Source organism: Montipora capricornis, chromosome 3 (assembly GCF_036669925.1).
Source record: "Montipora capricornis isolate CH-2021 chromosome 3, ASM3666992v2, whole genome shotgun sequence".
Lineage (NCBI taxonomy): Eukaryota > Metazoa > Cnidaria > Anthozoa > Scleractinia > Acroporidae > Montipora > Montipora capricornis.
In genome coordinates this window covers 55630458-55657957 of record NC_090885.1, presented here as the reverse complement: position 1 = coordinate 55657957, position 27500 = coordinate 55630458, and the positions used below count along the sequence as shown (strand labels likewise).

The window sequence follows — 27500 nt, the reverse complement described above, 5'->3', positions numbered from 1 at the left end:
TATAACTTCTGCACGTGATGTAAATCTGCTCAGGTTTTGGTCGTTTAAGTTCCAGTTTGGAATATACCAAAAAGTGGTCGCTAATGTGCGTTTCTTCCACGCCACTATCTACTACCAAGCTAGTATCAGATGCTAAAATAACATCGATAAGTGATGAGGACTGAGATGTAACCCTAGTAGGTGTCTTGATGAGCTGCGTAAGATTCAAGCTGTCGCACAGGTCACCTAGGGAGTGGGCTTCCGGGCAGTCACTTAACATATTGCAGTTCAGGTCGCCAGTTACAAATATTTCCTTGCCAAACGTAAGAGCATGCATGTAGTTTTCCATAAAATCGTCACCAAAGCAGGACACAGAGCAGTCTGGAGGTCTGTAAACAACGCATAGCAGTATAACTTTCAGCTTTTTGTGTTGAATTTCAAGCCAAAATTGTTGAAAACCAGAATCGGAGATCGCACAAAGTTCCTTTAAGACTTTTGCCTTGAGCGAAGTTCGAATGTAGACACACACACCGCCTCCTCTCTTCCTTAGTCGATCTTGTCGGAACAGCTTATATCCGCCTATTTCTACCTCCACATTGGAAACGGTAGAATTGAGCCATGACTCCGAAATTGCCAATACGTCGAAACCCTTTTCGCTCACCAGCGTCTGCAACTGAACTAAATGATCTCTATTTTTCAAGGATCTGATGTTTAAATGAGCCATCAAGATTTTTGATCTTTGGAAGCTTTTCGGCTGGTTTCCTTGGCCCAATGTTTGCTCTGATAGAGACTGAACAGTCGACGCCCTCTTGCTATTCACGTTCGAGGTGTCAATTTGAATATTTAATAAGTTTGAATAGTTTACACCATTTCGTTCACCTCGCTGTCTTGTGCGACAATTTGCGTTGGATTCAAACACAGTTATAGCTATACCACTGCTCTTCTTCGTCCTTCGTCGGTGGTTACCGCCTCTTTGCCCTCTTGCTGTGGCCAGAAGATTATAGAGTTTGAGTCTCTGCCAAAGTTCACTTGATAATGGCCGGGGAAGCGATCCGTGACTTGTCCTGTTGATTATCTTTAGCGAATTTCGCAATGATAAAAGTGCATTCCTTGTATAAACCAGCATGTTGACGTTCTTTTGTAAGGTATGCTTGTTTCTTACAAAAAATTAACTAGTCAAAACACGGGGAAAAGGTTAAAAAAATAACTAAAAATACGGAGCTTACAATTATGCAGCCACTCGACAGGGCGCACTCGCAGTCCCAAGAGAAGTCGAAAACAATGCCTATGCTGATTTTTGGGGAGTAAAAGAGGTGTTTTAGGGGATTTATACAAGTAGTGAATTATACTCTGTTTGTCCCTCCAAAATTTTGCATAAGCATTGTTTTTCTCTTCTCTTGGGACTTATAACGGTCCCAAGAGAAACTGGAAACAACGCCTATGAAAATTTTTGGAGGAACAAACAAAGAGTATTATGGTATTTTTGATATTTGCTAATAGTACTTACCTCCTTTAAGCATAAAATTGAGGTTGCATCTGTAAGGTATTGCAGTTGATGGGTCACCAAAACACAGACCTTCTCTTTCAATAAGCCAAGAATACACCTGCAAACACACCGAGTTGGTGTCCTTTAATTTATCAAACAGGAAAATTTTAAGTAAAAGGCTATTGGTTAACAATTTAAGGGGAAAGAAAGAATGGACACAAGATTTAGGGTGAAATACCCGTTCATAACTTTAACTCTCTTGTCATAACGTGAAATGCGAGAATGACAAGGCATTTTTTTGTTTGCCTCACAATATGGTCCCTAAAATTAACAAGATGAAGATCTCGACTTTTCACATGCATTTACTGGCAGTCCTTTTCAGACGATCGAAGTACACCAAATTGTCACCAAACCCAAAAATTGCTTGTGTCAACGGGGCTTAACTTACTTGTCAAAGAGTTCACGTCCCACATTTGTATCTACTGCACTGAGAGGATCATCAAGAAGATAAATGTGTGCATTGTTATAAACAGCTCTAGAAAAAGGAAAAAAGATAACATGAACAATTTGCTCGTAATTAAGTAATTAACCTTCCGGAATGAACCACATAATAACATTGAAATGACATCGTGGTATCGTGCAATACAAGAGTTACACCATTTCCTAAAAGACCAACCACTAATCAGCTAAGATCTGAGAGAAATTTTCACCCGTACGATTGGCTTATAAACGGTGACATTAGATATGGCTAGAACATGCGCACTACCGTGATACTCTCCCTTTGATACAAACCTCGCTAAGCTGATGCGTGCCTTTTGTCCCCCACTGAGCACTGCACCCCTTTCTCCGACCAAACTGGAATCTCCATCGTTAAATAGCTCCAAGTCCTGACAGGACAAATTTGCAATGCATGGTTCTTAGTAGTGATTATGTTTAACAGCTAATAAATGAGAAGAAGGTGTTTTCTACCTTCCTTTTTGTAAGGGCGTGAGTGGTTAATGCAAGGTACTTCAGAGAGATTTGTTTCTTGATTTAATCAAACTCTGTGACGACAAATATACTGTAGTACCTGGTGCAACTTCAAAACTGCAGCTTCTTTACTTAACGGACGACACCAAGTGCTCAGTTAAAACACAATTCAACCACACAAGACTGACACTGCAAATGTCGCCACCGCGCACCGATGGCTTAGTTGGTTGAGCATCGGGCTGTCATGCGGGAGGTCGTGAGTTCGACTCCGGCCGGACCAACACTCAGGGTCTTAAAATAACTGAGGAGAATGTGCTGCCTTTGTAATTACATCTGCAAATAGTTAGATTTTCAAGTCTTCTCGGATAAGGCCTGTAAACCGGAGGTCCCGTCTCATAACCCTTGTTGGAAATCAAATAGCATGGGACGTTAAAGAACCCACTCACTATTCCATAAGAGTAGGGGACGTAGTCCCCGGTGTTGTGATCGCACCTTATCTGGGGCATCTTTCACTTCCTAAATTAAAATTGTAAACTGTGTAATAAGCAGTCTTGCTTAAGTCCCCCGAAACACATTGTAAATTAGCCCTGAAAAGCCCGGAGGGGAGAGACTAATAGCTACACTCACTCACTCATTTCCACATAATGAATGTTTTGTGTTTTTGTTCTTTTCACTGGGCTGCCATATGGCAATCCAGTCAGAATCTGAGTGGAATTTATCCGTTTTATTTTTAGCTATTAATTATTATATCGCTTTAATCTAACCCAAAAACAGTGAGATAGTAAAAAACCTCATATTTACTAACCATTTCCTTCGCTTTTGTATTTGTCAGCATTGTGATTTGCGATAATTGAGGTTCACGGGCTCGCAAGTATGTCTATATCTCATAGATATTTATATTTTCAATTACAAACTCTGTTTTGATTAAAACAGACAAAGAAGGCTTCCTGACTCGACAGATGAAATGTAAATATTCATTCAGTGAAATATTACAACAAAATTAACAAACGAAAGACAGGAAGTTTCTTGGCTAAGAAGTAGTTTAATGTAAACAAGAACGTTGACACAAGGTGATCACATGCACTTTTGTGGTTGCCTTTTGACAGAACATCATGACCTTCCTTTTGAATCATAGAAGTCAAAGACGGCAAATATTTTAGTGTTTTTACGATCGATTACCATTAATCTTTCGCTGAGAATTAGAAATTCAGAGTTTTGTATAAAAATATGTTACTTTTTTTTCATCTGTCTTTTGGCTACCCTGGGTGCCAGAGGAATTTTTGGTTCAAGGTCGGGGAGAACGCTCCGCGATTCCAAATCAACGGTCGAGGACGAAAAAGAAAAAAAAAAACCTCTGGTAGCACAACCCCGGAACCTCATTTCCATGTCATAAAATTGGGACAGAAAAAGCCATTTCCGAGTTCACGTCTGCCTCCTCTTCAAAGCGAGTCTAAGTGCAAAGTTTTTGTGATGGTAATTAGTTCTACTTTACATATGAAAGCAAACTAATTATCATAAGAAAAACTTCGCACTTAGACTCACTTTGAAGTGGAGGCAGACATGAACTCGGAAATGGCCTATTTGTCCTAGTTTGCTCATTGGACATTACATTCGAGGGAGTTTCTGATTGGATAAATCAAAAAACCGGTTCTCAACAGCTGTTGTTACAAACAGCGTTGCGTGACCTCTGCCCGAGAAGAAAAGGCCAAACCGTTCCGATGGTCCGTGTGCTGCTTCAGTGTTTTCACGCACTTTAGCGGTTTTGACAACGTGAAAAGACCCATTTTGATTGTAGTTAAATTATTATGCTTATCGATTCGCGCACGTGAGCACAACGTCCGGGTGACCCCTCAAATGGCCTAAATGACCCCCCCACTTAAAAAAATTAACTGGGATGCTGCAATTCAATACCACCCAACTCAGTGCCTTCTATTGTTGTGCAACACGCTCATGGAGCGTCTAGTTATTTCATTTTTCCCGTTTGGGGCGAGTTTATGAAGTTGTTTAGCAAGTGGATCCAGACAATGAAATCGATCAAATGACCAGTGGAACCAAACATTATTGATGTTAATGCTCGAGTTACTATAATGATGTTCTACTTGCTTCTGAAATCATGACTAAAATTCAAAAGAAATAATTAATAAATAAAAGAAATAAACAAGTCAAATAATTACAAACCCTTTGCAAAGCACAAGCTTCTAAGACTTTGAGGTACCGTTCTTTGACAAATTCTTTGCCAAACAAAATATTTTCTTTAACTGTTCCAGAAAATATCCAAGGCTGTTGGCAAGCATAGCCTATTCTGCCAGATACCTTCCTCTCACCGCTATAAATTGGCAATTCTCCAAGCAAAGCCATCAGCAAGGAGGACTGTTGAGGAAAATATATCATTCCTAGTTAAATTGATGAATTACATGTAGGAAACCATTCGGCGCATAAGCCTATAATGTTAAAAAGCCGCAATTACAAAGGAATTAAATTATGATCCTAATTTTTCCTAGTCGTTGAATGATGCAGAAACTTCGTAAACGAAATAAATCTTCATTCCATAGCATAGCAATATTAAGGCTGCAAAAAATAAGGAAAAATTGTAGAATAGTTTCACGTGCCAAGAAGAGCAGTCTGTGAAGAGCTCGGAACTATACCTTTCCTGAGCCAACTGGTCCAATCACAACATGTAACTCACACTGAAAGAAAAAGTTCATTTTTCATAAACGCACTGGTTCGCAAACTCAAGCCTTGGATGTAATTTACTTCTTAACTGAGTGATAATGGCAAACGGTTGCAAGCAGTTTCCCATTTAAGCATTTCAAAAACTCTATTACATATTCTTCTTGAGCTAAAATAAATTTAGGCAGTTTCTTTTTGATACTCTCTCAAAGAATAAGATTTGTGGATAAGTTTTCCAGACCTCAACTTTAACGAGATGCTTCTGTGAAGCATACACTGGGTTGCCTGTGGTACGTGCTACAGAAAATCACAAGGCATTGAATTGTGTGGTATTGAAATACAGCATTCCAGTCTCTGAAGAATAACAAATAAAAGAGAAACGAGAAACATTGGCTTCTGGGCTGACATGTTGATAATTTTCAAGTTCCCTCTCAACTTCTTTTCACCACAAGTGTGCCCTCTGAGCATCTGACAGCTTTGTAATACATATAAAAAACTTCACTGAAGTCAAGCCCTGTTTCGCGGGGTTAGTGTTAGGATGGGAGACCACAACAATAAACCCCTCATAAAAAACAGAAACATCTGACCGAAAGTACTATTAACGCTAACAAATGCGAACTCAGCAAGGTACAGATTTTGTTAGCTTGCTTTATGCAAAACAAATATTGATGAAAAAGCAAATAACTATTGATACATAGTTTTCAGAAAGAGCAGAAGGAAGTTTCCCGGACGGTCGATCGAGAATAAAATATTTACGACATCAAAACAACATTAATTTTGAACCGTGAATATAGAATATAAAAAGTTACGATCAGCGACAAACATTTTGGGAGATTTTTGCTACGTTCAAGTAAATTGCAAAATCGAAAGTGACATGGCCGGAATTCAGCGGGCGCCGTGATTAAGTTACCGTGGCATGTTTACTCGCCAAACAGTGAAGCATCTGTGTCAAATGATGGCAAGATACCGGGTTTTTGGAAGTTTCTTTTTCTGTCAAGTGTTATAAAGTTTGACAATGAAATGAGCGAAGTCAAAACAAAGATCACAATCGCCCAACTCTTGTTTATACAAAGTCAAAATTTACTCTCCAAGACGCGTACGACGTTATTTATCACCAGGTAATTCCATCATTTTGGAAATAGCAGCTACTTTATTATTCATCTGCGTCACAAGTTTTCACTGATTTTGGGGCTCATTTTGTTGAAACTCAAGCACGCTTCCAACGGGCCTGTGAACCCTTCCTGCTTACAGAGCAATACTAAAAAACTTCTCCCACATCACATTTCAACCTTAAGCTCGAAAATTCAATACACATCATGATATTATAATTCACAAAGGCAGAAAATACCACAGAATCCTTTTCCAGCGAGAAATTTATTGAAACAAACAACATATTCGCTCTTAGAGGCGAGAACCTCTTCCTATTTCATTGCGTGCGTGAAGACAAGAAACTCAATCGTGTCAAATTACCATGTACTTCAGGTAAATACAACTCACTTTGATTTCGTCTCGACGGGTGATAGATTGTTGTCGAAGTCCAGTACTCGTCGCTTTTGAGATTCCTGCCTAGTTTATCCAACTGACTTTCCATTATTGAGCTCCATAAGGGTATATTTTGTTTAAGGATCCACTATAAAACGCCATTCGCGTTACATGACTTTCAACGCCATTGCAGGCTAAGTTAATGATTCTACTGTGTCCACCAGAGAAATCTACGCAGTTCCACTACCCTCTCGATCCTAAGAAAATACGCGCAGAAGGCCCTATGCACAAAGACACCACTTACCAGGGGAGTGACAGGCAAGACTTTTACCGACACGGAAAAAAAAAAAAGTAAAAGAAAGAAAAAAAAGAAAACAAACAAACTAAACGCAGACCTCGACTGGGTTTGCCATAGGCAACCCAGTAAAAAGTTAAATTCCCACAAACCTGCTTTGCTTCAAAGGTAACTTCCTTAAGTGCTGGGCTCAAAGACTGAAAAGAATATTAAAAGGATCGCTCAGCCACTACACAAAAATTAAAATTATAAGAAGATATTTTTAAATGTCACAAAAAAAGTCACGAAAACTATGTCAATTCTGATCTCGCACCTGATCCCAGTATCATATAATGTTAGTTAATTGCACCACTGGTGCTTCCACGTTACTGTCAGTGCTATTCAATTCAACAGATAAAGGTGTAGGCCTTTCCTCCAACTCTAAAACTCTCTAAACACAAAACAAAGCATACATTACAGAACTATAAAATGATACAAAAGTCATGCTTCCACTGAAAGCTATACGTTTTTTCACGGTCAATTTAATTTGTATAATGTCCAAACTTTTCCTTTACTTCCATACCATGCATGTTTGTAGTTTCATTTAGTGTACATGTACAAATTAGTTTTAATCACAGTTTGCTCTTATCAAGCTGAAAAACTGCGTTCTTACTGGAGTGGGAAGTTTCAGAAACGACAACCGTGATAGCTATACAGTAATGACAACACCAGAAAGAAAGAAAGTGCATTTTAGTACAACGTTAAATGACCAAATTTTACGGTTTTGACGACAACGTCAGTGAGCATACAATGGTACATTGTAATTCGTTCATTCTTTATCTTTTTTTCAAAACCTCTCGCAGCAGTCGACCCATTTTTAGGGTACTTCGCCCATGTTGTACAATGTGAACAGGATGGAAAAATCGCGAAATTCTTACTACATGTATAATAAGATACAAGTAGCACAAAGTTGTAATGTATCTTGAAGTCACGTTTTCACAGATGCTGGTGTCATCGTTTCTTAAACTCCCTAATTTTGGACTGCATGCGACTGTTGACTTCATGTATTCAGGGGTATGTGGAAATCACCAATTTTACAGTACTGCGCAAGGTTATTGGCAAGAGGTTTTTAAACCACAGATTAGTCAAGGTGGAGGAGGACAAAGTGTGACATTTCACCAATTTTTGGTAGGGGTAAAGGCATACGTAATTAACTTAAAGATGTGATCAAATTAAAAAGGACCGATACAGTACTCGCAAAAATCCTATTATGTACCTGTAATCGCTTCTCTGACACAGAACCTTCTTTCACGAACATTACAGAAGTACTGATGAAAACCATGGTGACAACTCTGACAGAAAAGAAAAGTCCCAGAACAACAAACAGCCTTTCAACAGTAAGCGTGTGGCCAGTCATCACAAATGTTGTAAAAACCACAAGGTAGACCAAGGGCAATGCACTGAAAAACAGTGCCCCATTGACAGCACGAAAAAATGATGAGAACTTGATTAGTTTTGTTTCTTGCCTAAAAGAAGAAAGATAATGAAAAAAAGCGCCTTAAAGAACTGCAATTGAAAGTGAATATTGCCAAAATTAAATGAATTCCACAAAACAAAGTTGAGGAATAATATGACTAACGTTAAGGTTTGACACATTTGCAACAAGCCTGTTAACACTCAGACATGAAAGAGATCAAGCATTGCGTTTACGTGAAACGGTAAACGCGAAACAGAGGGCTGCTGCTTGTCATAAAAGCACGAAAATTATGTTATTCTAACTCGTCTCCCTCTTTTGAAAAGTTACTGGATAGCTGCTGCTAACACACAGGAAATGAGCTCATAACAAACGATACATCAATTAAGATCGGTATTGCTTAGTATTGTAGTCATTAATTTTGTTTTCAACCATGATGTCAATACAATAAGGTGCTTGAACAACAAGTTTGAGATTCTGGCCTTCTGTGCAGAGTGCTGAGAGATACAAGCTCATGGAAAACACTTGGTTTTCTTTTTTTTTAAGGTTATGCATCGACAACAGACTGCTATCAGTCAATAAGGTTTCCACGTTCACTTTAGTGAACTCTGCTTTGATTGGACACTTTGTAATTGCTTGGGTTGAGATGCCATTTGAAATAACACCACGCCCCATGCAGTTGTCAAAAAGGTGGACAACGCTATCCACCAGATAAATCACTATCCAGTGGATATCGCAATTGATTTTGCTATGAAGTATCCACTGGACAGTGATTTATCCATCAAACAGAGAGAGAAATACAACAGGAAACTCTGCCTTCTGCTCAGCAAGACGTCTCCTTTTAATTCAAGATCGACTATCAAAGATAAATGGGTACTGGACCTTTTTTCTAAAGAGCTACGCTTGCTGGAATGGAGTGGTTTGAAAAAAGGACTTAAATATGCTATTACTCCCAGCAAAATACTAGCTCATTTCTGAGATCATAGCTGTATTCGAGGAGTCATTTCCAAGCATCCAAACGTCCACAATTAATTTTATCAAAACTTGGCATAATTTTGAGCTGCGTGGAACACTAATAGCTAAACATAAACATATATGCCAAGTCTCCAGCTTTCGGCTGGAGACTCTGGACAGCTTTCAGACTCAATCTCCAGCTCTCGAGCCGAGCAAGCAAAATCTCCAGCTGAGCTTGGGTTAACAAATTTTGTCATACATATATCATACAAAATTATTGTTCCACAAACGTAAAACTGTTCATGATCTAAGAAATCGTGAAATCGACGAGAAATCAGCAGCAAATTGACGAGAAATCAAGAAATTCTAGACCCAAGAGCCCTTTTCTTCTCACTACTCGTGTGTGTTTACCATAAGTGACTTGGTAAAATGTGTCATTAAATTACCTCAGAATGCAGGAAAAGTGATCTACAGTGTAGGAGAACTCAGATTTAAAATTTTTCCTGGTGAGGGGGGGGGGGGGGGGGAATGCCCCCAGACCCCCAAGAAAAGTTCGAGCCTTTGGCGCTCGCTCGGATTAACCTGGCGCTCCATTAAATCTCCAGCGAGCCTCTCCCTACAACTTGGCATCTATGCATCAATCAACTGCTGTTGCTGTCCATCAAATTTAGTACAGTACACACTCCTCCACAAACAAACAAAACAATAATTCAGTTCCACTTTTAAACTAAGTACTTAATTTAGATAAAATTTAAAATACCTCCATAGTAATACCTTCGTACTTGAGCCACTATTTTGGCAAACGGCCTTTCCCATGTGTACATTTTGATGACCATCATTCCAGAGATAATCTCATTCATCACTTTGATGCGCTTATCACATAAAACAGCAGTTTTGGCTCTAAAATATGAGTGTTTTAAGGGTGAGTCAAAAGTCGACAAAATGAATTACAATTTGCAGAGTACAGCTTTTCCAAAGGAAGACCACGAGTCATGATCAAGTACCCTCCCACTTCCACAATCATAAGTGCATTGGGTTTAAGTCATCTGTTTCAACCTGATGCAAGGGTTAACTTCTCACAATATACTCTGGTATCTTCCTCACTCTTTATACCTGCCTCTGATCTTATTACATTTGACTATAGTGCTGTGCTCTGGTATAATCATTAAACATGAACCAAATAGCAGCTTCATTGTACCAGAGCCTTAAAGTGCTCCTAAACTCGAATATATTTCTGTCCCAGTACAAATGTCCCTATCCAAAGCAAACATATGTCACCATTGTCACCTAGAATGTTGCTTTGCATTGCAAAGCAGTTTGTGACGTAAAATCGAAAACAGAGCCATGCCTCTCTAATCACCGTCCTGGGTCCAAATTTCTGCTAGTTTTGATAACTAAATTGCATCATGGCAGATAAAAAGCAAAATTTTGAGGTAAGAGTGGTAACACATGTTTGCTTTTGGTGGGGAGATTTATGTACATGTACTGTAGATGTTAAAAATATTTTAGTGCACTTTAAAGTTCCCCTCTGGATATCAAAACTATGTTAACTAAACACAAAGTGACCCAAATTTTAAGCTTTGATTTAAAAAAAGACACTTGTTTATTTTAACTGGAATTTTCTTATTTAATGGTCCGCCATTACTAACATTAAGATCTTGAAAAAGCTAGATCAAGGAGAAAATGACATCAAAGGCTCACTAGTTAAGAATGCAATGCGTGCTGTGTAAGCCACAGAATTAACATGCAGCATGGGAGGTTTGGGCTTTTTGACTTTTGAAACTCGTGTTTTGCATATAGCTGCATTCAAACGGTGAAATTTTAAGCTAGTGAACCTTTGACATCACTTCTTCCTGGATCCAACCCTCTGAGGTCCAATCGGTCAGTTTTGAAAATGTTTATTGAGTAATTGGCGGACCACAAAATCTAAAACTTAAGCTCAAAGTAAACAGCCTTTGGATAAAATTTTGCCAGTCAGGTGTAAAAATCTGAAGGAAAAAAGGAAGTGATTTTTTTTAATCACTAAGTTTTTGGCCCAATCTGGTTGAACTGCACCCATGAAATCCAGTCCCTGAACTGCAAGCAGAAGATTGATATCTTAGCCTGCCCAATCAATAATTGTTATTAAACATACATGTAGTCAGAGCACCAATGAAAAGGATGAAATCTTGTCTCCTTTTTTGCAACAAATACACAAACACTTAATTTACCTCAGTCTGGCAAAACATCTGCCAATGAATCCCTGAAGTGGGACAAGGAGCACAAAAAGAAAAACTCCAGGAAGAACAGCAAGTCCAATCTCTCGCCAGCATAGAACTGTGACCACGACTACTGCTAATGGTGCTATCCAGATGAAATGGAAAGACTTTGGTACCTTAGAAAAACATGAACCAACTTTACCAAAAACCGAAACTTTCAAGACACAACCTTAACAATTATAAACCCTGACCTCACATTTTGTAAATAATCTTGGTTGTTAATGCTAGTGATTGTAACACTTTATAAACATTTAGCAGGCCTCTTAATTAATGCCTCTTACTAAACCAACACTAAAATGCAAGGGTCTAACCTACATGTATTCTAAAAGATCATGTAAACTATACATACCATTTCCAATCTATGAATGTCGCTGGTCATGAGATTAACTATTTGACCAGTTGTTGTTTTTGACAAAGCAGCATGGCTCAGACGCAGAGCCTGAAACAAACACAAGTGTTGTATGGCTGAGCCTGTATCAAACTGTAAAATATTTACTAGTGTTATCCACCCTTTGAACAACAAGGCCTGTCACAAAAGCGATTTTACTGCACATGCAAGTAGTTTTTATTATGCTTCACATAATTATAATCAAACAAAGACATGAGTTGGGATAAGAATTTTTTTAGCAAATCCAAATATCTGAGGAATCGTTGTTGCTGTTTGGTGCTAGTGATTTAAGAAATAATATACACCTTATTCCAAAATGGCCACAATTTTAGTATTCTTTTGTTTGATTGCAAATTGGCCCTTTTGGCCTCGTTCAAGGTTATTACATGACTGTAAAATTATATTCTTTTGAATTGTTACATTTGAAAGCAAGGCCAAAAAGGCCAATTTGCAAGGAAACAAAAGAATACTATTAAAATGGTGGTAGTTTTGGAATAAGGCGTATAATCATACAAACCTTTCTATAAACAAGTGATCCAGCAGCAATCCTCAAATGCACTCCACACCTTGTTGGCAAAAAGTAGGCAGGAGCATGGAACACTGCCATAATCAAGAAAACTAAAGATAACCCCACCCCAGTGATGTAGGCATCAGTCTTGCTTATACCAGGCACTGGATTGAAGAACGTTATCAGTCTGGCAATAAGCAGAGGGGTAAAGATTTTACATCCCTCCTGAAAAGAGAAACCAGAGAGAACAGTAACTATTTTATTCTAGAGCTTTTGTCCAGGATGTAAAAAAAAACAGAGGTAAATTTTAAAAAGAATAAACAGCTCTACTTTAAGATAAGACTTTATTGAACACTCCCCTGAGGGGCTTTTCGGTGATCAATATAATAAAATATAAAAAAATTAAATAACTAGGAAAAAATTAATAACTAGGAATCAAATACCTAAATGTCCCATAACATGTGCTTAAGTTTACGTTTAAAAACTCCATTCATGATTTTTACTTAATTTAAGATCTTTATCTAAACTATTCCATAAGCTTACAGCTCTATACTGGAAGGACCGCTGACCGGTGGCTGTTCTGGATAAAGGAACATTATTTTAACTGCTGTGAATTTCATGTCACAGGACAGGAAACTTCAGTTGGCCTCTGGTAACTATAACTTACAATAGATCTAAGGTAATCAGGGGCGCAACCTGTCATGCATTTAAACGCAAAAACAGCGTCTCTTAAATATAATTGCTGTCTTACAGATAACCACCGTAAGTCCCGTAGCACTGGAGTAATATGATTGAATTTTGTCTTTCCGCTAATTATTCTAGCAGCAAAGTTCTGTACATGTTGCAATTTAAGTAAATTTTTGTCAGATGTATTAGACCAGACTGTGGAACAGTAATAGAGTTTACTATTAAAAGACCAGGCTGAGCGTGTTAATTATAATTATAAAACTCATTATTAATTCATGATGGGAAAACAAAAGAAATGTTTTATTAATCAATATCTGTATTTCTGATACAGCTTTCTCTTCATTTACATAAATGTTTCTTTCAATTTTCACGGTTAAAATGTCTTGAATCACCAAAAATACCTAGTGTACATTAACAATTAAATGCTGACATTTCATCACCACAATACAATATTCGCGCCCGTGTTGTATCGGATATAAAATGTCTCACCTTTGGCTCGACATTGTATATCCGATACAATACCGTCGCTCATATTGTATTTAGTACTTACAAGTAAGTTCGAATTGAAAGCTTGCTAAATTGCATGATTTATCTGAGCAAGCCTAGAGAAACAAGAAGCAGCGAGAGCTGTGATATGACAATCAAAAGACAGAGTAGGATCAAATATCACTCCTAAGTCCTTAACGGAGTCTGCTGGCAAGAGTTCCTTGCTCAGGAAAGACAGTTTTTAAAAGCTTGGCAATTTGCAAATCATCTGTTGACTGCCGAACACCATTAACTTTGTCTTGTCTGGGTTCAGCAGGAGATGGTTCACAAAGCACCAATCACAGATTCGTTGTAGATCTTTGTTGATATTATCTTCAGCAGCATGAGATTTGTCAACTGTGAACAAAAGAATCAATTTCGTGTCGTCTACATAACAAGCGGTTGAGCACACCTCACTGGCTGCTGGAAGGTCATTTACGTAAAAACTAAATACTAAATAACAGGGCTCCAAGCACACTACCTTGTGGCAAGTCTCCACAATTCACAGGCAAGGCATTGGATAGCGCAGAATTGATGCGAACTACTTGGGATCTTTGGGACAAATAGCTGTTAAACCAGGAGATTGCCGATGAGGCCAGCCCAATGGCTTTTAATTTTCGGAATAAAATGCTGTGATTGATGCTAATCCGAAAGCTTTGCTCATGTCCAAATAAACGACAGCTGTTCACTTTCTTTTGTCGATCGCCTCAAGTATAGCGTCCGTGGAGGCAACAAGAGAAGTTTCAGTGGAGTGCCATTTTTTGTTTCCGCTCTGGTTCACTGCTAACCTCTTGTTTGCTGTCAGATAGGGTGTTAGCTGGTTTAAGGCCGCTTTTTCGCATACCTTAAAAAGAATAGGCAATAAAGAGATTGGCCTATTGTTGCCTGCTTCCTCAAAATCACCTTCTTTCAGAATTGGTGACACTTCAGCAATCTTCCGGTCTCCGGGGTAGGTGCTAGTTGTGTGCGAAGTATTTATAATTAAAGAAGTAATAGAAGGAATGATAATAGGTGCAGAGTGTTTGATGACACGAGAAAGTATCTATAAATTTCGTGAGAAATTTTTAAAAAAACTTTTAAAATGAATTAAGTCTTATAATATTACAGTTCTCCTCTCAGACTGCTGTAAAAAGACAGAAAAGCTTTTTTTTGCATCTTACCATACACAACATTGTGTTCGGTGCGATAGAGTACTAGTATACACTTTAATGTAAGCTTTTTTGTTAGTTTAGGAGGCCAATACCCTTTTATCCATTAATAATTCTGTCTAATGTAAAATATATGTTGTTGCTGTTGTTCAAAAAGTCCTTGAGGGTCTGTGCTCCCAAGAGCCAAGCTGATATGGTGGGGTGTTCAAAGCAGGCTGCAGGCTGCAGGCCGGGTCTTCCTCCTCCCCGCACTTTCCATATATAGCCAAGCTGGTGCAACTTGCTAAAGAGAGGGAAAGGAGGGATGTCCATTGCCCTGGGTTTTCTGGATCCGAGCACTGGCAATAACGACCCCGCTCCTGCCCAACACAGGCGACTTGGTTTGGAATCCCACAAAGGCCTCCGTGCAACTGCCAGGTTGCAAGGCAGGCCGACTGGATATTCCAAATGCCTTCTAGGTCGGAAAGGAGTGGGTGAAAGTACATGTCAGTCATGTTGGCGGAAGGACACAGTGTAGAAACGGCCTGCGTCCAAGGAAGAAAATGTCAAGTGCCCACTCTCCAGGAGGTGGCCAATTTGGGCCACAAACTCTGGATCATAGGACGACAAAACCTCGTGGAGTAGTCCTGCGTATGCTTTGTTTTCCATCCAGCAAAATGTGAAAACATTGTAGCCAATGTGAGTTGCAAGGCACCAAACATTTTTCCAGTCACTATGGTAAAAGGTGCGAACAGTCCAATCAACAACCTGGAAGGCATTGTAGTTCCTTGCAGCCCCCTCTGGGTTGGGACAAAGTTTCAGGGAGGCAGAGAAATGAGGCTCCACACACCCCTTGCCTTCACAACAACCCAACACCACACAGATCTATGCACTCTGCACAAAAGGGTGTTTGGATGCTATGCAGGAGAGGTAAAAAAAGGTCTGCTCCTTTTGTCCCACTGCACCTGGATTCCACATGAGCTGCAAAAGGAACTTTAGAAGCCATTTCAAAGCTTTTTTGAGCCTTTGCAGCCTGGCAAGCAGCATTTGGACCACCCGGAGAGCTTCCTTTCCTCTTATAGCACCACAGGACTATTTTGGGCAAGGAAAAAGTGTTGGGAACAAGTACAGCAAAGCTATAACCAAAGAAGGTGTAAGTGAGCAGAATCAAAGCAAAGCAAAGCAAAGCAAGGTCTTTTCAATCGTCTCTTTTCTTCCTCTGGTAGTGGCTCATCCAGGATAGCCCCGGCAGTTGCCAGGCATTTCTGCCAAAAGCTTGTCAATTTATTCATCCAATGATTGGTTTTCTGCCAACATGTGGTCAATGTATTCATCCATAGTGGGCATGGTTGTCGGTATACCAATGATCACAGCATTTTTCTAAATGGAAAAATGCTCTATGGTCGCATGGAACAGTATGCCCTATGGCAGTGATTATGCTGAAATTTAAACAGTTACTTTATACATTAAAATAATAATAAGGCCCGTACAATGTATTTGCATGCTTATGGTAAATCAGGACTCGAAATTGCGACCAATAAAGTCGCATTTGTGACTGAATTTGTTCTCTTTCAGATTAAAATAGATGGAGGAGTCGCCAACTTGTGACCAGCTTTCACCGTTGAAATAAAACGGATAGCAGTTGGCATTATGCCGCAACTTTTGCTAAAATAAATAAAGTGATAAAAAATCATTTTGTTTCTCGTCATGAATTTTGTTTCAATTTGGAGATACATGTATGGAGCAAAAGGACCATGATCCATTCCCTCGATCATTGACCATTTTCACATGTATTGCAGGCTCTTATTTTCCCTACGATATGATACAATTTAATTTGCAACTCTCTTAAACTTGCAAATATTATAAATTTTTATATGCAATATATCTTGTCGCAACATTGCGACCGGATATTTTTGATATTTTGACAGTGGCCAGGCTCATTGCAGAAAAATGTGTGGAAACTACCATGCAGATCCGCATCGCCGCATCCTGTCTGATGCCATGATGTCAATAGGAGAACAAAGCTTTTAATCATGTGCATATGGTGAGCTTTAGCCAATTTTTGTTTTTTTCATTGGCCTGCTTTTTCAGTGCCGTCTTGAATTAAGATTAAGATTGTTTCTAAAGTTCCCTACCCTTCTCCTTTGCATCCCTTGGATACGGCTCTTGGCCCGGCCTCTTTTTTCCCGACCTACTGTTAGTTGAGCAAATATATCTGGCTTGCGAGTCAAAAATTGGGCCACTCGAAGACCTTGTGAGATTTTTTAAAATTATGACATTCAAGCTTTAACTCACCTCTAATAACACAGGTGCAGCAAGAAATAAATAGTAAAATCCCAAGAATTTAATGAAAGCATTCCTAAGCCTTGGTTTCCTGTTTTTTCTTTTTGCATCTTGAATTTCCTCATTCCATAGACTATAAAAAGCAATGAAGAAGCCATTGATTAAACAAAGATAACTAAAAAATGGATGCATAAAAAAAAGGAAAGGAAAGGAAAGGAATGGAAAGGAACTCTATTTATAAAGTGTCTAGTCTGGACTGTTTAGTGTCGATCTAGTCTTCTAGCACTGGCACATTAATTACATGTAAGGAAACTGTAAATTGAAATCAACTCAAATTAATGCAAATCAAATCAAAATAACATTGCTTTTTGAGGACAGGGGAAAACCCAAGTACCAACTGGAGAGGGTAGAGTCAACCAAAATATGACGTCAAAATTCTGGGAATTGAATGCAGGCCACATTGGTGGGAGGTGAGTACTCCCACCACTTCGCCAGCCCTACTTTTCTTTTTTTCATGAAAGTATTACATATTAAATAACAGACGAGTGCTCATTAACCACAGCTGTAGTATGTACAGTCACTGACAATCAAATCTACTAGTTACATGTACATGTATGTAAACAAATGAACCAAGAATTTTGCACCAGGATGCAGAAGGGGTCAGTACGCAGCTATTACAACAGCTCTCAGGATTGGTTCAGAAAACAATGGACACAATGAACGATACAAAAGAAACAATGGACTTTAACTCTAAAAAAAATAGAGCTTCATCCTAAAGGGATCCTATGAAATTAGAGGCTGTATAGAGCTGCATCCTATCTCAGACAAAGAGGTTTGCAGTTAAATGATGTATTTTTAACAGTCTGAGACTGGAATTGCACGTCTAAATTGTCCTCTTAATACATATCAAGATTTACTCTCATCTTCAGGCAAAACTTGAAAAACATCAGCATTTTCCAGTGGGCGCTTGTAACCCTTCTTAAATGTATCATTGGGCCACCTAAAACATACAATATCAACACTATTAGACCCACTAATAATAATGATGATGATGATGATGACATTTATCAAGTGTATTATAGCGTTGGGGCATTAACTGGGGACAATGCCCTTTAATTGACTCCTGAACCGGCCTACACCGACCATACTTAGTATTAATTTTTACACGGTCTAATGCCAGACGATTTGATTCATGAAGGTCAAGAGGAACCTTCATGAATCAATGGGTTAACTCATGTCAAACCATACAGTTGGTTGGTTTCAGAGCCCTCGAAAAACTGGAGTACCCAGAGAAAAACCTCTCAGAACAGAATTCACTCTCTAACCAACACAAACTCAACCCACATGTGATGTCAAGTCTGGGAGTCAAACTATGCCACATTGCTGAGCTAGACATACTGCTCACATAACTGCACCATTACTCTACGCCGCTAAATCAAGTTGTCATTAACAAGTTGTCAGTACCACATCTAACTTAACACGAAATTTTGAGGGGGCTGGACAATCATTCTGTGAGCCAGCGAGTCATGCCAGCAATGTAAGTCTCACATAATTTTAAGACAGTCTATTAAAGCACCCATTTCAAACAGCACTGATAAACAGTATTTACTTGTCTAAGTACCCATTTTAAAACACTTAGCTTTCAATAACTGTGTGATTCGCATGGCTCGATCACCATGCTCGCAGCCACGGCTCACAAAGTATTCTATAACCTTTGCCTTAAGCCTCACTTCAACATCTCTGTCTGTTCGCAGGGTGATGTCACAGGTCTACGCTTATACTTTAATTGTCTAGTTCCCACAAGCCTTTCTAAAGTGCTACTATGATTAAAAAAAAACCCTTTTTTTCGTAAAGTGTGCTAATGCTTAATACCTGACTGACAAAATTTTCAGCTTTGATTTTTAACAATTAGACAGTTGACTTTGAGTGTAAGTTAAATTGGATTTTTTGGTCTGCTATTATACGCATGTCCAAAACTGACCAATTAGACCTCAGAGGGTTGCATCTATAGGTAGGGAAAAGTGACATTATTTACTAGCTTAAAATTTTACATGAAAATGGAGCTTATTGGAAGCCCGAAACTCCTGTGCTGCATATTAATTCAGCTGCGTATTTCAACATTGAATAAAAGTTTGGAAGATAATCGCGTAGTTACTATTAAACAAGGAATGATCTAAAATGACCTAAAAATTAATGATCTAAAATGAGCTACAGCGCTGCAGTATCTAAAATGACCCAAAATGACCTAAAATGACCTAAAATGAGCCACAATGCTACCTATAATGATCTATAAGGTTCTAAAATGACCTAAAATGAGCCACAACGCTATCTATAATGACCTAAAATGACCTAAAATGAGCTACAACGATATCTAAAAAAAATAGACGTCTCTAATCACCAAAAAAATTAGCTATATCAGACGAAAATACCACAATAGTCTGTGCTTGTCCCTCCAAGATTTTGCATGAGCATTGTAAATTTGTTTTCAGTTTCCCTTAGCTTGGGACCAACAAGAGAAAGAAAAGAACTGATTAATATGCAAAATTTTGGATGGACGAACAAAGACTATCATTGGCTAATTGCGACTTAAAATCATTGAAATAACTCCATCCTGATACCAGTATTACATGTACATCTTCAATTAAGCTTATAATTAACTCACCAAAATGTAAAAAACTTGCTGATAAGCCCGGTATGACCAATCGATAAAAACCGATATCGGAAAACCATTCGATAAATCGATATCAATCGATAATTTTTAATTAACCGATATCGATTTTATCGATCAATCGATAGAAATCGATACTCACAGTCTTCCGCGTATTTAACGATATCGATTTTATCGGAGTATCAAAAACCATACAAAATAAAACTGCTTCTATGTGGACAGCGTTTTAATTTAATATAAAACAATGAACAGAAACATTAAGCAACCAAGGATTTATTTCATTTAGTCAACACATTAACTTCATTCTTTGTTTTTTCTTATGTTTCTTTGGTTCTGGAACCATGTTTTAACCTAAAAGGAAAAAAAAAAGAAACCAAATTTATATGTTTATTGCATGCAACCGTATCTCGGTTAATCATTTTGACTCTTATATTCCCGGTATATTCTCGCAAGGTCTCTCGATGATTTTACTTTATATCTCCAGGAAAAAGCTATCTTAAATTCACTTACTTGGTGTTGCTCTAAGTCAAAGTTCTCGGCCAACTTTTCCATTAGCTGTGCCGTCGGACGGCCCTTTGTCCTTCCATATGCATGGTTTAGTCCACTCAGCTGAAATTCAGTAAAGTGGACCCTCTTTTTCTTTGCAGCATTCACTTCCTCCTCATCCGAGCTAACAGCCGCTTTTCTCTTTCCTAACAAAGAGTCTCATGTCATTATAAAGGCATTTTGGGAGAAGGGGAGGGGATGTTACTTGATATACCCTTGGGTGGTTAGAGGCGGTCCGCCACGGTAAACTAACCCTGTTTTAGCTGGGCTTAAGACAAACGTCGTCCATTTTCCTACCCTAAATTTCCGATTTTTCTCTCTATTTAGGTCATTTACCTAAGAAAAGATACCGACTTTTTAAAGCCCTTTTAAGGGATTGACCTTCCTTGCTCACCCCCCCCCCCCCCTCAGTAGATTATGTCCGTCTTGAATTATATCCTAGAATATACTTCAAAAATGATATAAAACCCAAATACCTTGTTTGAGAGCAATAAGTTGTTGCTGCTCCTGTTTGTCATTGAGAAAATTCTCCATTTTCTCGTAGATCCATTTGCCTTGGCCTTTTGGTAGCTCGGCCGGCGGCTGTCTTAAAACGTCAGAGAGTGTTGACTGCTTTCTGCTTAAAATTTTCTCAGCAAATAATGCCTGGCTTACGCTATTCTTCTTTAGCCAGGCAATGACACCATCCGCTATGGCTTTTGGCGTCTGGACCGGTTCCCTTTCGTCTTCTAAAAATTCAAAACAATGCCAAGATTAAGGACTTCTGACTGTCCGTTGCACACTATTTTAAAAACAGATTCTGGTGACCATATTTCCAAGCGGAATGGTGTAAATTACTTACTTTCAGCATTCTTGTCTTCGGAAATCAACAACGATTCTGCTTCCTGCGGGCGGGCGGCTTGAACTGCGCATTCTTCGATAGATCCCCCTTTTTCTTGAACAAAAGTCATAAGAGCACTTCTGTCCTCCTTATCGACTGTCACTTTAAATGTTACAGAATTCATTTCTAAGCCCTACTTTCCCTAGTACTGAAGGAGATGTCTGAAGTGACCAAGGACCACCAAAGTAACATCCAAGTAACACGCTTTTAAAACGCACGTGATGTGGACATGACTGACCACTGTCAGATGGCCGCTTATCTTATCGATACATACACGCGGAAATATTGCGACACAAGCATTAGAATCTTTCCCTGTACATGTTTAGACTAACTGCCCGTAAACATCAAGCGTTTTTAGATCGTTCGCAGTCTTTTGCTAGTTGCAAAATGTCAAGCAGTTCCAGGAGTGATGTTTGTGGAAAGTCATCGGGAAGTGAGACTCTTCAGTTTGAAGCGACCGTAAAGGGCTTACACGAGTGTAGCTTTGGCATTTCTGTGGGAGATGTGTTTGAACTTCGCAGAAAGATTGGAAGTAGAGGAAAGGCTTTCGAAGTGCTATGTAGCCAAGGAAGGGTGGGACACTTGGAAAAAGACCTAGTACCAGTACTTTGGGACTTAAAACCATCTACTGTGCTGAAAGGGTAAGATTAAGGTCGATTGTGATCTTTATTTTTGTAATTGTGGCGCACGAACAAATTCCAGATTTTGGTAAACAGACACTTATCTCATTAGCCATTGATTGATAGGCTTCTTATAGTCCTTTGTCGTAATCCCTGACATTAAAGATGAATCGTTTACCCTAAGTTATTAATATTGCAATTTTTTGGTCATATGCAGGATTGCTACTGGAAGTCCTTTTCCAGATCCCGTAGGGAGGTGGCGTAAAGGAGGCGGAATAAATCTACAGATAAAGGTCATAGCAAGTGATACGACCAGCAGTGAAGTGAAATTACTGATGGCTAGACTGAGTGATCTTGGAGTGCAGGCTGAATAGAATCAAGCTGTGTGGTCTTGATCATGAACCATTGTTAATGAAAAGCCGACTGAAATAAACTACATGTATAATCCTGCAAGGCAAAAAAAAACTGTGTTGTTATTTGTATGCTTTACACCCACATGCACTGGAATGTCCCGAAATATAATATATTTGACATACGCACTTGTACCTGATTTTTCGTTCTTTATTGCTTGTTGACAATACATCTTTGGCTTGTTAGCATCCCACCAGGGTATCCCATCTTAAATGAAAGATATTTCACCGTCCGAAAAGCCCTTAAATCCGGTTATCTCAAATTCCGGTACCAGACAGCGTGGTACAAAGTACAATTTCAAACAGTTGGAACAAACCCGACTGGTTGGCTTGTCACCTTCTCCAATTTGCATTGAAACGTGGATATAACGTTACTTTCAAGGAATGCGGTAGCCAGACAACAACGTCAAAATGTATTCCCCTTATTTGTTAGGGACTTTCCTCTTTTTGAACTGTGTTACACAATACTATGTTTCCGGTACCCAACTTTCCAAAATTATAACTGACTTGGAAGGTTTAGGCTTTACGGATCAACTCAGGTCAGATGATGACTATGCTTCTTCGTTGTACTGCCGTCCGTGTCAAAAGGTCGTCACATATACAGATGTCACCAAGCTCGCATGGCTTCTTCGTCGTCACAGCGAAACAGAGAGGCATAAAATGCTATCAGGGTGGACATTAACCGCTGATTATAAACCCATCAAAACCTTTACCGGAAGTAAGTATTCAAATGAGTTTTCTTACTTCAGTTAGTAATTCCCAACTGAGACAATATAATAATCACCTAATGTTGCAAATTGCTTGACGTTTTTCTTTCCCATTGTTTATGTGCAGATGCGAAAAAGATAACTTCCTTTTGGAGTTCTTCGTCAACTAAACCTACAACTAAGTCTACAGGCACTAGTGAAAAGGCGAGGAAAACCCAACTGGATCTGCAGTCGATGGAGAGAAAACGAAAAGCAGCGGAAGGTCTTGTAGAAGATGAATTGATAAACAAGGTAAGTTAGTTTTGAATTATATTTTTTTATTTTGATAGTTTGACTGATGAGGACGTTTATAGGCAGAACGGACGCATATAAAAAAGTTCGGGTAACAAAGATTTTGTTTAAAATTCTACATTCTACGAGGCTATGATAGAATTCCCTGTGATAACGTAAGTAGCTTAATAGTGTCTTACAGTACTCAGTTCAAAATCAACCTATTTCTTTTAGGCTACAAGGATAGCGGTAATTGAAAAAGAAACCCACTTCGGACGCAAATTGTCTGATGCTCTTGTTGGGGGAGAAGAAGAAGCCCCAGCTCTCACAAACGTCGAAATCGAAATCCTTCAAAGCGCCAGTGAGGAAAAGATTCGAAAAATAGAGCAAGATGCTACTAATCGTGTACATTTAGAAACTCGTTTGGAAACTATGATACAAAGTTGTTTGGCTGTGAAAGCTAACACCCAACTCTATACAGATGTATTTCGTCGATGTGCTGCTGTAACGGACATTATCGCGGACGGCGTTTCTGTTCAGAAACAAACAGATGACCTCGCAGTGAGATATGTCAACGCCCTGCTAGGCTATACCGACTTGCAAACCTACTACAGCCAAAAAATTGAAAGTCTGCAAAATAAAGTGGTGAATTTTGACATTGAAGTGCAAAGACTTGAGACATTAATTCAAAAAGGAATCCGTAACGATCATGTACCAGAAGTCGCATTAAAACTGGCTTGTTTGATGAAAACTGAAAAACATGGAGAAACAGATCCTTTGATAAAAATTCTAACTGACTTGATCTGTAACAGAGGAAAGGAATCAAAAACATGGTCCGATGAAACTAAGTCTCTATTCGCAATAATCTTAAACTACGGGGGCGCAGCTCTGGCCAAAATTGTTAGAACAAGATTGGGTGGACTACACCTCTCAACGATCTACAGGCAAAGCCGAAGCAGTTATGTCATTCCAACGGTCCTCACCGATAAATCTTTTTCGATGGCTAGAGTCTTTTACGAAAAGATTGGTTACACTGGGCCATTTATTCTTGCAATCGATGCTACAACTTTAATTGCAACATTGCGCGTAAGAGGAAATAGAATAATTGGCTTAGCAACGGAGACTGAAGTTACTGTGTCGACAGCACAAGATATAATTGACATAGTGAACTCCGAGTCATATGAAAAAGCAAAACTGGCTAATGCTTTCGTCTTATCTCCTATGGTCCAACACGCACCAAGTTTTACTCTCTGTATAAGCCCCGTAGTGAAAGGACAGGACTACCAGACCGTAAAAGGATGGATGACTCAAACAATGGAAATGGGATCTACCCACAATATCGAAATCTTGGGGATAGGCGCGGATGGAGACTCAAAGTTCCGTAAGCACTATTTTCAAGAGCACAAACGAAATGATGATCTATCAGAAGAGCAGATTACTCTAGATTACAAGGGCTTTGATTTTGCAGCAAGAACATTTCAGACGGAAGATTGCAGAACATGTAAAACAATGATGTTTCCTGATTGGAGGCATATTTTAAAAAAATGGAGAAATCAATTACTAAATGTGAAAAGAATTTTATTAATGGGAAGCAACATCGCACAGATCGAACATTTAATGCAAACTTATTTGAGTTTCAAATTGGAGTGTGGTCTGTGGAAAAGCGACGTTTATGTCCGCGATAAGCAGAACGTGGACGCAGCTACACGACTGTTAAAACCTGAGGCTCGTCACTACTTAAAAACCTGGAATGAAAAGGCCTCACTTGCAACGAGAGTGTACCTCAAGGTTGGCGAAAGTCTTTTTTCGGCGTTCACCGAAAAAGAATTGTCCGTTCGTGAAAGGGCAAAGCGTGCATGGCTCCCAGTAACTTTCTTAAGACTCTGTAGAGCTTGGCTTAAGATGGAGGGATAGCCTACTGACCATTACTTTATATCAGGACAGACCTATGACGATGTTATTCTGGCTGGACACTCTATCATTATTTCAATGAAACTTTATGCAATTTATTATCCGGAACTTCCTTATGAGCCTTGGATGTTTGGTTCCGATTCTTGCGAGGTTTTATTTTCAAGTTTACGTGGATTTTGCCGCGGGAAACCAAACCTGACGTTGTTAGACTTATTAGACTTTGCAAGGAGAATTCAGAAGCTAAAGGAAATGAATCCCAAGCCCTTCAACCAGTTAAATGATAAAAAGTGGCCCACAGATATGGACGCAGAACTGACTTTGGGTTTGCAAGAAGCCGAGAAGGAGGCGATCAAGACTGCCGAACTGTTAGGAATGATCGCCAGTCTAGAAAGGGCCAATGTCGTGACAAGCACAAAAGAAGGAGGTCTTGTGTTGATAAATCCTACCACAGATGTTTATCCGTTAAGTACCGCAAATAAACCTGACGAAAATAACATTTTACAAGTAGAAGACTTGCTAGAAATTGAAAACGATGTATTGATAAACGCCATAGATGAAAGTGAAAACGAAATCACTACTTCTTTCATCAATCTTGCAGCTAAGGCAAAAGAAAACACCATAAATACTGAACAATATAATGAAAACATGAACGAAGAAGAGGGTGACGAAGAGTATGACGATGGCGCGCCCACGAATTGTGTTTTCTATCGTTTGGGTAGTTGCCGATACAGAGAAAGTACGTTCCGTGCCCCAAAAGAAACTAACTGGCTTGGCTGTGAATTTCCTGGATGTAACAAGTGGTTTCACGAAGTATGTTTGGGACTTAAATTTCCGAATGACAAAGCGCGAGAAGCGTATACTTATTTCTGTAAGGATCACCCTTCGGCTGGTTACGCTTCTCAAAAGAAAGTTGTTAGCAGCACCGAAGACAAGGATATCCTGGAGAAGGACCCACTATCAGCAAATAAGCAGAATCGTGTCATACGTGACGAGAATGGAAACTACAGAATGCCGAAGATGTCAACGTGCTACGTTGAGTTCAACGGCGTCTACTATCACATAGCCCAGTTCTTGTCTCTACAGCAAGGTAAACAGTATATGCCAGCTACCTCAAGAAATTCACGCTGGATGGCAGTTTCCAAGGTAAATTATTATGACAGCATTGGAAAAATATCGAGATCGCAAGAAAAGGAAGACTTGATTTGTAACTCATTCGCGGCTTTTTGGATGGGCAAGGAAGGACTTATAATTGGTAAAGTCATCCGAATGTATTGCAATCCCTGTGCAAAAAGTGCATATCCTATTTTAACTTGTGATAGTAAGGATTCCAAGAGTAGCACAGTGACCTGTTGCGTTAATGTAGCACCGGTAGACACTGAAACTAACACCTGGATTTTACAAGTTAAAAACCGTTTCGTCTGGTGCCCAATGAAATCCCTTATAGCCAAACTAACTCTAATTGAACGGGAGAATGTTTTGGAAGTAAATGGCGATGATGTCAAAAATATATTAGCAATGCTGCCGCAACTTCAAGAAACAGAGAAAAGAAGACAAGAAGAGGAGTCAAAGGAGAAAGAAACTAGAATAAGAAAAAAGAAAGAAGGACCCCCAGAAGAGATGAGTGTGGCATTACTGAAAGAGGTTTTAAAGGAGATGGGTGTCAGTTTTAAACACAATTCAACAAAGGCCCAACTAATGGAAAAAGTAAAAGAAGTCCGCGAGAGCCACAGAGAAGCAACATATTCTCATGCCCACAGCAGCAAATCAGTCCACAGTCAAAAAACCTCAGAACGCTCTCGCCAAAATTATTGGAATCAGTTTAGAAATGACACGCATCCTCTGCCTTTGTGGATCATGTACGATCCACAGAGGAAAAGGTGCATTTTGATCATAATCATTTTAATGTTAATTTTATTGGCATTTACAAACATGTTTTCTGAGCTTCTTAATGTTGAGTTCCTTTCAAATTTATATCAGTTATTTTTGTTTCATTACCTCTCTTCTGCTTTAGTTGCGGAGTTCATCATTTACTTCGTTTTACTTATTTATAGAATGATTTTAGCTCTGATTTGTAGTATGATTTTTGCGGCGGCGAGGGTTTTGCTGACAAAACATTTACTGGAGACAATGTCTAGCATTACAACTACGCAGCTTCGTACTTCGTAGTACATGTATTTGTAGGATGTCATTACGACATTTAGCTTGAACAGTTTCTGAGTAAATACAAAAAGCGGTTATGTTATGTTGCGTTTCCCCGTTGAATCATGCCAGGGAATCGTGTTAATATTATTTGATTATCAGTATTCATTCAATTATCGATTTGTTAAATAAATCTTTAAATTCGTCCTACTTGATTCATTGAATCGTAAGAGTGTTTTTATGGAAGATTTGATACATTTTAGAAATTCGATAAAATCGATAACA

At 38.9% G+C, this 27500-nt stretch overlaps 1 pseudogene; it reads right to left on the bottom strand.

Moving 5' to 3' along the window:
• LOC138040601 (ATP-binding cassette sub-family C member 4-like) overlaps positions 1-21282 on the bottom strand; it is a 40414-nt pseudogene extending 19132 nt beyond the window's left edge.
• Between the last annotated feature and the right edge of the window lie 6218 nt (positions 21283-27500).